Source organism: Hoplias malabaricus, chromosome 6 (genome assembly GCF_029633855.1).
Source record: "Hoplias malabaricus isolate fHopMal1 chromosome 6, fHopMal1.hap1, whole genome shotgun sequence".
NCBI lineage: Eukaryota > Metazoa > Chordata > Actinopteri > Characiformes > Erythrinidae > Hoplias > Hoplias malabaricus.
Window position 1 is genome coordinate 28,856,639 of NC_089805.1, and position 12,548 is coordinate 28,869,186.

Consider the following 12,548-nt stretch of genomic DNA (forward strand, 5'->3'; position numbering starts at 1 on the left):
GAATAAATCTGTTTCCCTGAAGTCTATTTCACCTCACCTTACATTACTGAATCAATATCCACGGGGTCACACAGTAGCTTGGTGGGTCTGACACAGGAAATATATCAACTCAAGCAAGTTAAATGAGTAATACAGAGGGTTTGCTGAGATATAGCCTTGCAGCAACCTTTTTCTACAGATGATTCTATAATAAACTTTTACATTACCAGCACAGACAACTCCTCTGTAAACATAAACAACACGTACATTGACCATACCATCACTACTGGTTTAGAAAAATTACAGAAACATAAAGTGATATTTTTTAACTGTAATATAGCTTGTCAAGAAGCAACTGTATGTTCTAATTTCTAATAAAATTGGTCTTACTTACTTAATCTTTAAAAATAGTATGGAATTCTGAAAGTCTGAGGATGAAGGTTTTTATGCCCCCTACAAAGTTGACCGGATCTCTTTGGAGTTGTGACTGCCATCTACTGTAGCACTGCATAGTTGTTAACTGAAAGGAAAGTGGGTCTACATTCGGATCTCCTGCAAAGGCTTCCCAATATATCTCTGAGAATGGCTGAGTCTGCTTTGCCATTTTGTGAAACCCAAAGCACATTTATCACAGCCTGAACATACCATAAAATTCTAGATATCATTCAAGCAGAAGCCTTTGTAAAATATTATGTATATAATAATATAATATATAATGAAATATCAGCAGCTGTATTTGAAATCAAACTGTTAATCACAAATCGTCCAGCATTTTTGCGTGGCATATTACTTCATAAACATCATGTGATTCTGTTGTGTGTACAGACTGTCCTTTGAAGCCTCTGAGAGCAGCTCTTATACTGTTATCACACCTTCACATCTAAAGTCATTAAAATACCAAGGAAAAGCTGCATGAGACACAGGATATTTATACAGGCCTTGTTAGTTCCATGTTGTTACTCTAAACACTGAGGGCCTAAGGAAATACAGAAAACCCACAGTAGTGAAATTAATCCTCTAACACTTACCTAATCAGAGTGTTTAGCTGTTACTGACTCTCTAAATCTCTCAAAAGCTAAAACCATTAAACCACCCCACTAGCTGCTCTATTGGACTGCTAAATCTTTAGGGTATAAACACAGAACTAAAGTTTGGTTGGTGATCTAAACATCAACAGCTTTAATAAAATAACTACTGTAGCACCACTCTCCAAATTCCCATTCGGATTTCACACAGCACACAGAATAAACACAGAATGCAGGCGGGTGATCCTGAAGCATAATGTAGAATAATGTTTACATCCTTAGAAATGAAACAGTGCACATTTTGTCCCTCGGTGGTGTGCCTCGTATGAGTTTGCAGAAGCGAACGCCTGCTGAGATTCCACAGACGTACTCGTTCACGGCGCTTGAGCGGACGCTGCCAGCACAGGCTCTTATTGTTTCAGCGACGATGCTCAGCCTGTGACCCAGTGCCCATCAACACACCCTGCTCTTCATCGTCACCAAATCAACTCATCTACTCCAAACATACATGCATGTTTGGACTTCTTTAACAACAGAGAGGACACAACCTGTGTTAATAAAGCTGCATGTTGTGGTATAATATTACTGCCGTGGGGGGAAACAGAAAAATGATTCTTGGCCACAGCTGGGCTATATCTTTTGCAAATATTTTCCTTTTCTATTCTGCATCCACTTCTGCTCTGATTACATTTTAGCTTTTAGCTCCCAAAAGGTGTAAGGTACCATTACACAACAATATAACAAGTAACATACAGTGTAAATGAATTTCCCAGATTACAACGGGCAAAAACATGCTCCAGCTCCTTACGTAAGAGATTTCTCTTTCTGACATGCTGGAAAATAGCCAAACATGTCTGAAATTACTTTACACACACTAGGCAACACGCCTGCACTCAACAGACTGAGTGCTGACATTGTGGGCCAAGAGGAAGTCTCCCCAGGGTCCCAACAGAGCATGCACCACAACAGCATCACTACCCACAACACAGGACCTCCATCTGTACACAGATCCATTTTTCATGCATAATGTCTTTCTAAACAGACAACCCGCAGAATCAAAGTAGATGCATATTACTTTAGTGTACTTAAACTAACGTTCAAAACCATTAAAATACTGTATGAGCAGTGGTGACATCATAGCAGGACTAAACATAAATTACAAACACAAAATATCAAATGTTTGTATTGCAATATTTTTTTTTGCAATTACAATAAAAAAAGAATACTAGCCAAAAATAAATATAAGAAGACACTAAATGTATGTAACAATTCATAAATGCCTTACTTTTGAAATAAACTGTCAGCATGGGAGAGTTGAAAGATGATTCATATCTGAATATTTATAATACACCCTTCCTGCTGACTTTACTTGTTTCAAATGAATGATAATAAACAAAGGCCACTTTTTCCAACGTTCAAGATACCAGCCTAAAAAATGCATAATATCCATGAATCCAATCCTAAAATGGCCAGTATGCCTCTGAGACAAGGATAAGAACTAAAGGGTTTTGGAACAAAATCTCCACACACTGTGAGACTTGTTTATTCCCAGGAAAGGCTGTGTCATGCTCTTGAAGTTGTTATCTAAGCCAGAAAGTCACTTAAATAACATGTCTCATGAAACAAAAAGTACTTTCCATGTAAGGAGCCAAAATGCCATTTCCTAGTCTGAAGCCAAAATGGCAGAGAAATGGATGGTATAAATCACCTCTAACTGCTGAATAATGAGGGACTGAATAAGTGTCAGTTTTCATAATTCAGTTATGGTTTTCATTGCTGATAGAGAGTGAGAAATTGGCAGTTGTCAATATTTTTCTTCCTAATGTTCAGTGCAACAAGCTCAGCTACCAGTAAAATGATGCCAGTGATATTTCCTAACTGCCATCTTCCTTGCTGCTTCAAATAACACCATGTCCATAAAAGATACAAGAACCTAACTGGGAATAATATTGACTGCATTTTATATTGTAAGACATCAAATACATCATTCTTTTTGCATGCTGAAAAATTTGAACAACACAAGATAAAAGGCAAATATGTAAAATGATCCACACAGCCATCGCACAGCTCAGAGATATGATCAAATACAAAACAGTGAGCTTTACAGCCCCTTCCAGTGCTCCACATGTTGTTCTCTGTGCTCTCGGAAGATAATGAGAGCAACTACAAATTCATTAGCGATATGTGCATAAATCACCCATCTAATTGCCCTCCTCAAAGCTGCCATTCAACATGCTATGAAATCAATTTACACAAGTCCTCTGCAACAGAATGTGTCCATTACTAATGCGAGAAGGCTGTAAAAACAATGAAGTGGAAGCTGATTACTATTTCACTGGGTGATATGTTTTGAGTATTTTTTTTCTTTTTCTAAAATGCACCAAAATCACAACTTATTAAGAGGCAGGCAGTTGTGAACTGTATGAGGACAGCCAAAGAAGGGATTCGGTGGCCTGTACATTCCCCTAGCTCATTAATTAAGCTATTTATAAAGTAGTGCACTTAATTGCAACATTGCCAAGAGGCAGATTCACTGAGAAATACATGCCGGTGGGAGAGAGACCAGACTATATCTGTGGACGTTTTCTGTCAAAATACACCCACCCAGCAGCATACAGTCATGGAGAACCACTGTCAGTACAATTCCCTCATCCTGAATTTAATTAATACTCAGAATACTGTGTCAGGTCAGTGAAATCCAAAAAGTGCTAATCCAATTTGAGCCCAAGAAGAAATCTGGACAAATCTGATCTTCAGAAGTGCACAGTTTCCAATGAACAAAACTCCCACGAGTGTCTACTTCCCTTTTCTGCAATACCAATATAACCTTGGAATGACAAACAAGACCTTTGACTCTTTTTCTAATATTTCTCCTAATTAAAAATAAAGCACACACAATCTCACATACATCCTCTGGATTTTTAGTGGAGATGCGATATAATCACACACTGTGCTTTGATTATATTGAACTCTCTCCACCACCTCTTCTATATCTTACATCTCATTTTTGCCTAATGTTAAAATTACCATTTTTCTTCTGGAACAGTTTGGGTCCAGAGTAGAAATGGTCATGAGTTCGGGGGGTGCCACATGGGAATATTAAAAACTGTGGAGGAGGGGCAGAAAGGATATGGGTTGCACACCATCCTGAGACACCAACTCCGCGGCCGCGTGGTCTGTTTGAGGCAGAAGAAGACCACCGCTGCGTGTTTTGGATACGGCAGCTCCTCTTCTTCGGACAGCAGGTCCGGCGCCTGCTCGCGAGCGGCAGCCGCGCGCGCCTCCGCGCTCCCGGGCGCGTGCACGCGGCTCCACGCGCCACCGCCACTGCCCTCCTCATCCCCTCTGCAGAGCGCGGAGACGGGGATCCGCAACTCCTCGCTCTCAGAGAAGTGAAAGTGTTCTCTCCCCTCGCCATCAGTCATGATAGCGCGTCTGACACAGAGCTCCTACAGAAACACAGAGACACACACACACACACACACACACACAAAACACGGAGCTCAGCCACAACGGACACGAGAAGAGCTTCAGAGCCGGAGGAAACGGTGGAGACCGGTGGAGGAGTTTTATAACCAAACACACTCAACATTAACTTAAAGATGTTGTATAAAGCGAGAAGTCTCAAAACCCGTCTTAAAAAGTCCGCGTCAGGTTTAATGGTCATTTCAAATGAATTCTAACGGTACTTCAAAGAACACCTTAAAAGCAGGTTTACCCCTCTACGGGGCACCAGCCAGAGTCGAATAACTATCTATATTCCCAGTACCAACTAGAGCCTTTTCTCAACAGACTTACAGAACAACCAGAATAATGCGCAGAGCCGTTCAGTGGATGGTGAGAAACCCCTTGTTTGCGCACAAAGGTGGACGAAGACGGCCAAATAAAGAGGTGGGGAAAATGTGATTTAAGATTAAGCAGTTAAAAATCAAAGTAGTTTACCTTATAGATAACGAATTGGAGGCTCCCATAAGCATCTCCTTTATTTCAATGTGCCGCAGACAAATCCTTTTTGGAGAGGCTCTGTTCCTCCTCGAAGTCCATTCGTTTCTTTTGTTTCCCAAAATGCCGCTCCTGCTTTTTAACGTCCGTGAATGTCTTCAAAGTGAGAGTCAGGGTAGTGGCTATTCGCACAAATTAGGAGAGGAATTATTGGTTTGTGGTTGTGGTGAATGGCGGAGGTCCACTCATGGTCCACAGCCTGCTGTTAACAGGTCTGTGTGGCTCGGGCTCTTCTCTCCATCTGACAAACACAAACTTCAGCCACGCCGCGAGCGCAACCACGTGACCCCGCCTCGCCTCGCTCTGTCACACTCACATTAGCTTAGCGTTACCTCAGGACCTCACCCTGGGTTTTTGTCTTTTTTTACGATGTGGTTTTGTCAGGGATTTATAACAACTGTACTGTCAAAATGTCTCAGGACCCTAAACTCATAAATTAAACAAATATCGATCAAAAAGTATGCCTGTGTATGCAAAATCACCAAATATCCTTTATAATACATGCAAATAAATGTTTTTAAAACATGTCACTCAGATGCCCTCAGTCAAATCACAGATTAAACAAAAAAGTGACACTAAAACGTACAGAATTACACCAGCTTTTAGACATATGTTACTGTTCATTTATTACAATATATCAACTTTATGTTTTATTATGTTAAGTGGTGCGGTACTGGCATTACTGCCACACAGCTCTGGTCCTGAGGTTGTGGTTTTGTGAGGAGTTTGGTTCGCTTTATGTTGGCTTGGAATTTTCTTCTGGTGCTACTTTCCTCCCACAGTCCAGATCATGTTGGGTGGGATTGGATGGGCAAAAGTGTTCAAAGGTTAGTGTGTGTGGGTGTGTAATGATTTATGATGGACTGGTGCCCTGTCTGGGATGTGCTCTTGCCTTTTACCCAATGATTCTGGGTAGGCTCTGGATCCACTGCAACCCTCATCAGGATGAAATGGCTATAAATGATGAATGAATACATTTTATGTCATTAAGTGCCCTGGGAAGTCACCTAGGTTGCCCATATGGCAGACTGAGCAATTTCTCTGGGCTGTAGACTCTGTAGACTCAGTATTACAGCATATCATTTAACCAAGTTTGGATGGAACCTTGCTGAAAACTTGGAAATATGTGCATTGTTTTATTTCTGGAAAGACACTACATGTAAAGCTAAGGACTACAGTGATTATGAAAAACAACTGCATTACCTAGATCAATTAGATTAATATAAAATGTAATTAATTTTCAATTTAGCACAGTTAAAGGGGTCTAGTTATTTTTTAATTAAATACTTCCAAATTCATCCTTGCTAAGGAAGTATTTATATTTTATAGACAGGGCAATTCTGTATCAAGGACTGTACATCACACAAAGGCCATTGCAAGAATGGCAAATGTCGGATGAATCACAAGAGGAATTCCAGGCATAAACAGCCTTTTTTATTTATTTTTTTATTTTTATTTTTTTTTTTTCCCAAAGCAGTGCTCTCAGCTGTCTCCATGGCATCCACATTACAAAGCAAATAATTTCTCCTCAGCAATAAGCAGAGCAAATCCAATGGATCAGTTATTTATCTGGGACACCTAATCAATGGTTCATCATTTGGGAGTGACCTCTTATGCCCATGGGAACCCTTGCTAAGGTTTAACTAAGATTGTTAGTGCCTATAAGCCTATGTGTAAAAAAAAATACATTTTGCAGCAGGTAAAGATGAAATGTATGATTAAGTCAAAGCAGAAACTGTAAGTTAATGTCTGTACATATGGTGCCATTCTATGCTCTGGTACCCTAAATAATTAGGTACATCAAAAGTAGAGCAGAAAAAAAAATCTTGTAATTCTAGTGTTGTCATACCTCAAAACAGCTGCTATAATATTAACAGTTTAAAGTTGAAGTAGGTCATTTATAAGCATTTTTGTTACTTTTTTAAAATACTCTTCACATCCCTATGGCAATCAATAAATAAAAAGCTATGGTAATAAAAAGAAAAATATCCTTATCTGTGGCAGCCACAGGACTGTCAAAAACCCATTCAATAATTTCATTCAGTCTGAAATCCTGCTTGTCCAGATATGCCTCATGACCTGTCCACCTGAGCATGCTCTGTAATATCCATATGTAGTCATTTGGACATGCATAGGGTTTTTCACACAGCTATATAAACAATTACTGAAAACGAGTTAGCTGCAAAAGAATGACAGAGATAAATGCACAGATACCTAACGCTTGCACCGCCAAGAAAAGATTAAAAGAACAGACAGTAAGACAGAAGTAGGAAATCAAGTGTTACATTTCTCTCTGCAATGCTCTCTTTGATAGACTCCTCCAGTAGTAGTCAGGCAGTGTGTGTGTGTTCATGGGTTGTGAGGTCATAGGTTTAGCGGAGGCCTGAGAATAGATTGGGATATTTTGCTGGAATATTTTGAAAAACTAGCTTACATTTGGCAGTTTCTACAAAATTACATTCTTACACTTTAACATCGCAGAATTCTAATGTCGTACCATGACTTGAGATGTATTGAAATGTGCTAACTCAAACCTACTGAGTGGAGACAGATAAAAAAGAGCAACACTGAAATTCTGTACTGGCATTCCAGCATCTACTGACATTTGATCAGAATGACTAAGATCTGTGGTGTAGGCACCAATCACTGACAATAATGACTGGCTAATATGGCCCCGCTTGCTGCATCTTCCAGCACTGCAGTAACTTGAGAGGCTACAGAGAAGAGATCACTGGACCAATCCTGGCAACACGACAGGTGTGGGTGTCTTGAAAACACTGGAATGTTTCTGATGACGGCTGAGTTTAAGGGGCTCTGAACAATTTGGTAAGTGTCCAACAGTTGTCCTGCATTTACTGTAATAACTCCACTGAGAGATTTCAAGGTTTGGCCTCTATCCGCATGCCAGTCATTCTGAGCATGTGTTAAGCCAATAGCACTCTCATACTCTCCCTGCTGCTCATTGTCCAGGAGTGAACACATAAAAGTTTGGGAACTGTAATCTATTTTCATTTAATTATGTCATATGGTTATATGTCAGTCTAGCACTTTCTTGTGAGCTAGCCCATCAAAATGATATTGAGTATAAAATATGCCTCTTGCAAAAACAAAGTTCCACTATCCAGCTCTCAGATGGACGTTTAAATAAACCCCTAGTATTTTATATGTAGCTTGGTAAAACTCAAAAGATTGTGAAATATTATATCCATGATCACACAGTTTCATTCCAAATTGAGTGAATATTGTCTGCGGTGTGTACTTTAGAAACAGCTGCGCATTCTGGTCTAAAAAGCTGCTTTAACCCTTGCACTATGGTTTTAATTCCTCTGTCCAGGCACGTCATTATCCTGGTTGCTGAGAGGACATCTGGACATTGGTACCATTTCTGTTGCTGAACATGGAAATACAGAAGGTTGACTTAAGCTGAAAGAAGCAAGCAGTATGGAAAAAACTCAACAAAAATAATTTTTTATCATACTATATTTGATAGTCAAGATACTTGGTTATATTACCACTGTCAGACAGCATTTTCAAATGCAGTCCAGTCCAATCAAGATTTTCAATCATCACCCATTATTCCAGTCTCCTCAGTCACAGAATACTTTGAAGCTGGAAGTGTAAAGACTAGGTCATTCATCCTGTGAGACATGTGAAGCCAGCCAACACTTCCTGAACTGCTGTCAATACAACACACTTAACACACTTCGAGGAGACTGCCCAGCCAAAATACACCCGCATTGGTTAGCTTCATGTTGACTGATGGGTGAAGAGGGAGGGCTATACTTCTCACCCAGAGAAAGTGAGGCCAATTACACTCTATTGGATTTCTGGTCATGGATGGCTGAGGCATCACTTGAACTCATGATCTTCCAGTGATACAGTACATCATTTAATGATTTTGAAGTCCCAAAAATACCAAATCTCAAAGCTTCTTTGTGTATAAAGTCTAAATTAATGCTGCATAAAAATATGAGTTATAAGTTATTAATGTGTACCTACAATGTGTGTTTACTATCTTGAATAATACAGACTAGCCAGTAATTATAATTATTATTTTAGTAGTAATTAGTATAATAATATTATTATTATAATCACTCATATTATATGTATATATATAAAGTGGAGGAAATTATATATATATATATATATATATATATATATATATATAAATTTATTTGCATTTTGCAAGTAGATTTTATGTCATTATATCAATATTCTACATGTAAATATTAATTTAGTTACAAATAATAAAATGAATAATTTATCTCATTCACGATGACAGTTAAAGTAAAAAAAATCATTTAAAAAAATTAAGAGATTAACAGTAATGAGTAAGTAACAGGTTAATAAATCTTCACTTTCAAACAGAATATTCTGAAATATTATGTATCAATATTTCATACATGTATTGCAATCCACAAATGTAAGGGTCCTTATCGATGGATAGATGAACAGTGCATAGAGGGTAAGATATATTTCTTTATCTGATTAAACTAATGGTCTTCTACTGGAGGATGAACAGTGCACACCGGAGTGACTTCTGGTCAGCCTCAATACCACAAAGAGAATCCCCCTGCCTCACTACACAACAGCACATAGACAAAATAGGAGTACAAAAATTTGTTTGGTGGTGAGAGCCTGAATACTGGGTCCTTCAAAACAAAATCTATACATTTGGTAAATCAGATTATAAAAGCTTTTATTTTGATCCACTAATTGTCTTGGGCATAGTGTGATCCATGATAAACGGCTGATATATTGAACACAATTTCATCATTATAAAATATGCAAGGGCATGGACAGTAAGAAAGTTCACTTTGCAGTGCATGTTGAGTGAAATGCCAGAAAAATTCCAAGGAAAAAAAAAACAAAAAAGAAAAAAACGAAACAGACATCTAATGAGAACGGTCTTCACAGAATCTTTAACAAGCCAAGGAAAACTGCCTCTCAGAGGCTTGCCCAGCTGCATAGAATAATAAGCAATGTTAGAGACTTTGGTAGAGTTTCACCCGCTGAGCTACAGCCACACTCAGCCATGTGTGGATATAATTAAAATGCCCACTTAATCCATAACACCCCAAATGCCCACTGCACCAGCCTTCCTTAAAATGAATTTTTTCACAGACAAATTAGCATTGTGCATAATGCCAGGCTTGAAGCCAATATAATGTAACTGAAAACTGTTGATATTAATATGCTGGTATTTTGCAGTGTATTCTGAAATATTCTGTGGGGTATTTTTATTTGAAAAGTGATAGTCCCTTTTCGAAGGTATAAAATGGATACATCTCACACAACAATTCAGGAACTCTTGCAGTGCAATAAAATGCCTTTCTGATAACCATTCCACTGGAGATTGAACTCATTCTGTACAGGCATCACAATTATTGATATTATTGCTTCAGGTAGAGAAGGTTTCATTTGAAGCACAAAGAAACTATTTACTGTGCTTAGTTAATGAAATCCCTTTTCTTTTGACTCAAAAGTATTAGCTGGGCAAAGGCTAAATGTTTCCCTGCAAGGGCTATTTTACTCACCTTGTAAAGTCTATTTGTGTCAATTTGGCTCTTGGAGAACAACAATGACTCTCCTCTCAATGCACTTGAGAAACTGCTGGAAAATGATAAGCAGCAGAGGAGCTGTATTATATACTAAACATCTCTTCTCCTTATGACAGCGCTACATCAAAAGCTGCCATCTTGTGATACCAGGGCATAAATCAATCATAGCACTCTGGGGGTGGTCAAAAGCTATGCTGCACATGTTCGCACATCACTTCTGCCTGCTGATGACGTGACTGTAATGATATAGCAGGAGAGGGTCAAAAAGGTTACATGTGGTACAGGTTTACTGTCAGCTCAACACATCCACAGCTAACAGAGCCAAATGTGGTAGGTTTAAACTGAAGCAGAGTGTACAAAACAGGGAACACACAGATAGATATAGTCCTTCAAGGGTTAATCCGAGCTTCTTGGAATTCTACACAAAAAATAGGGTGATGACTGAGCCAGCCCTGGAGTCCTGGAGATTAAACTGGACACAGTTTACACTTTTTCAAATTTGAGTAACAGGATTCCAGTCATGGTCCTCCAACCCATTTCTAACTCTTACCCAAATTCTAGTTTAAATTGGCCGGTCCTGCAGCAAATTTAAACTGATCCTTAATGCATGCGCAGAGCTATTGGATTATATTGAAATAAAAAAAAAGTGTAAAGTGCCTCAAAAAAGGAACCAACATTAAATTCTGATATTAACACTTGTATTAAATTATTCAAACTCAGATTACTTCAGTTTAATGTAAAGTCAAGGGCAATACGCATTACGACTTACAGTGTGCTCACAAAACAAAGCAAAAATCAAGCAGGGCCTGAAAGAAGTTCACCAGTACCAGTAAAAACAAATAAAACTAAAAGAATATACAAGAACCAAAACATCTTGAAGTATGCATTATTTCGTTGTAAAATGAAAAGCATCTTGAAAATTAACCATCCTTGATGTATTATTTTGGTTACATATAGTATAAATAACTAATACAAAATCGGCATGGTGGTGCAGCATGGAGTGTCGCGGTCACACAGCTCCAGGGACCTGGAGGTTGTGGGTTCGTTTCCCGCTCCGGGTGACTGTCTGTGAGGAGTTTGGTGTGTTCTCCTTGTGTCGGCGTGGGTTTCCTCCAGGTGCTCCGGGTTCCTCCCATGGTCCAAAAACACATGTTGGTAGGTGGATTGGCGACTCAAAAGTGTCTGTAGGTGTGAGTGTGTGAGTGAATGTGTGTGAGTGTGTGTTGCCCTGTGAAGGACTGGCGCCCCCTCCAGGGTGTATTATCCCCTTTCGCCCAGTGATTCCAGGTAGGCTCTGGACCCACCGCGACCCTGAACTGAATAAGCGGTTACAGATAATAAATGAATGAATGAATGAATGAATGAATGAATGAATGAACAAAAAATAATAATAAAGATACAGTTTTGTAATGGTACAGTCTTCAAACACAAGCTATCTTTAAAAAATGAAAAACAGCATTTCAGAGCCAGACTTTCTAAAACTGGAGCAGCTTACGCTTACTAGCAAGAATTTGTTTGTTCCAAAGAAGAATTCAGTTCAGTTTTTTAAGAGTTAAATAGTCCATGATACCAGATTGTATATAAAAGTGGGTCTTGAATCAGGAGCGACGGGAACAATACAACTGTAATATTTACCGCAACAAAGCTAAGCTGCTAAGGGGCATATGAGTTAACCACACCATCCGACACAGGGTATCATACTGTCATTTTGTCATTGTCATTGCACAGTAAATGGATCTAATGGCGATTACATAGCAAATCTGAGATTGGGCTTCCCAGTAATCCATGGCTTTGAGATCTCCTTCCGGACTTCCATTACAAAGCTGTGGTTATTACACATGGATATAAAACACATAACAGAGTCAAAGTGAAACCTGCATGCAATGTAAAAAATAAATAATAAATTAAAGCTCTGTACCATACACACTAAGTATGAATCAGGGATTATTCTGAATGTTAATCATGGGAAGTTAAGCTTCCT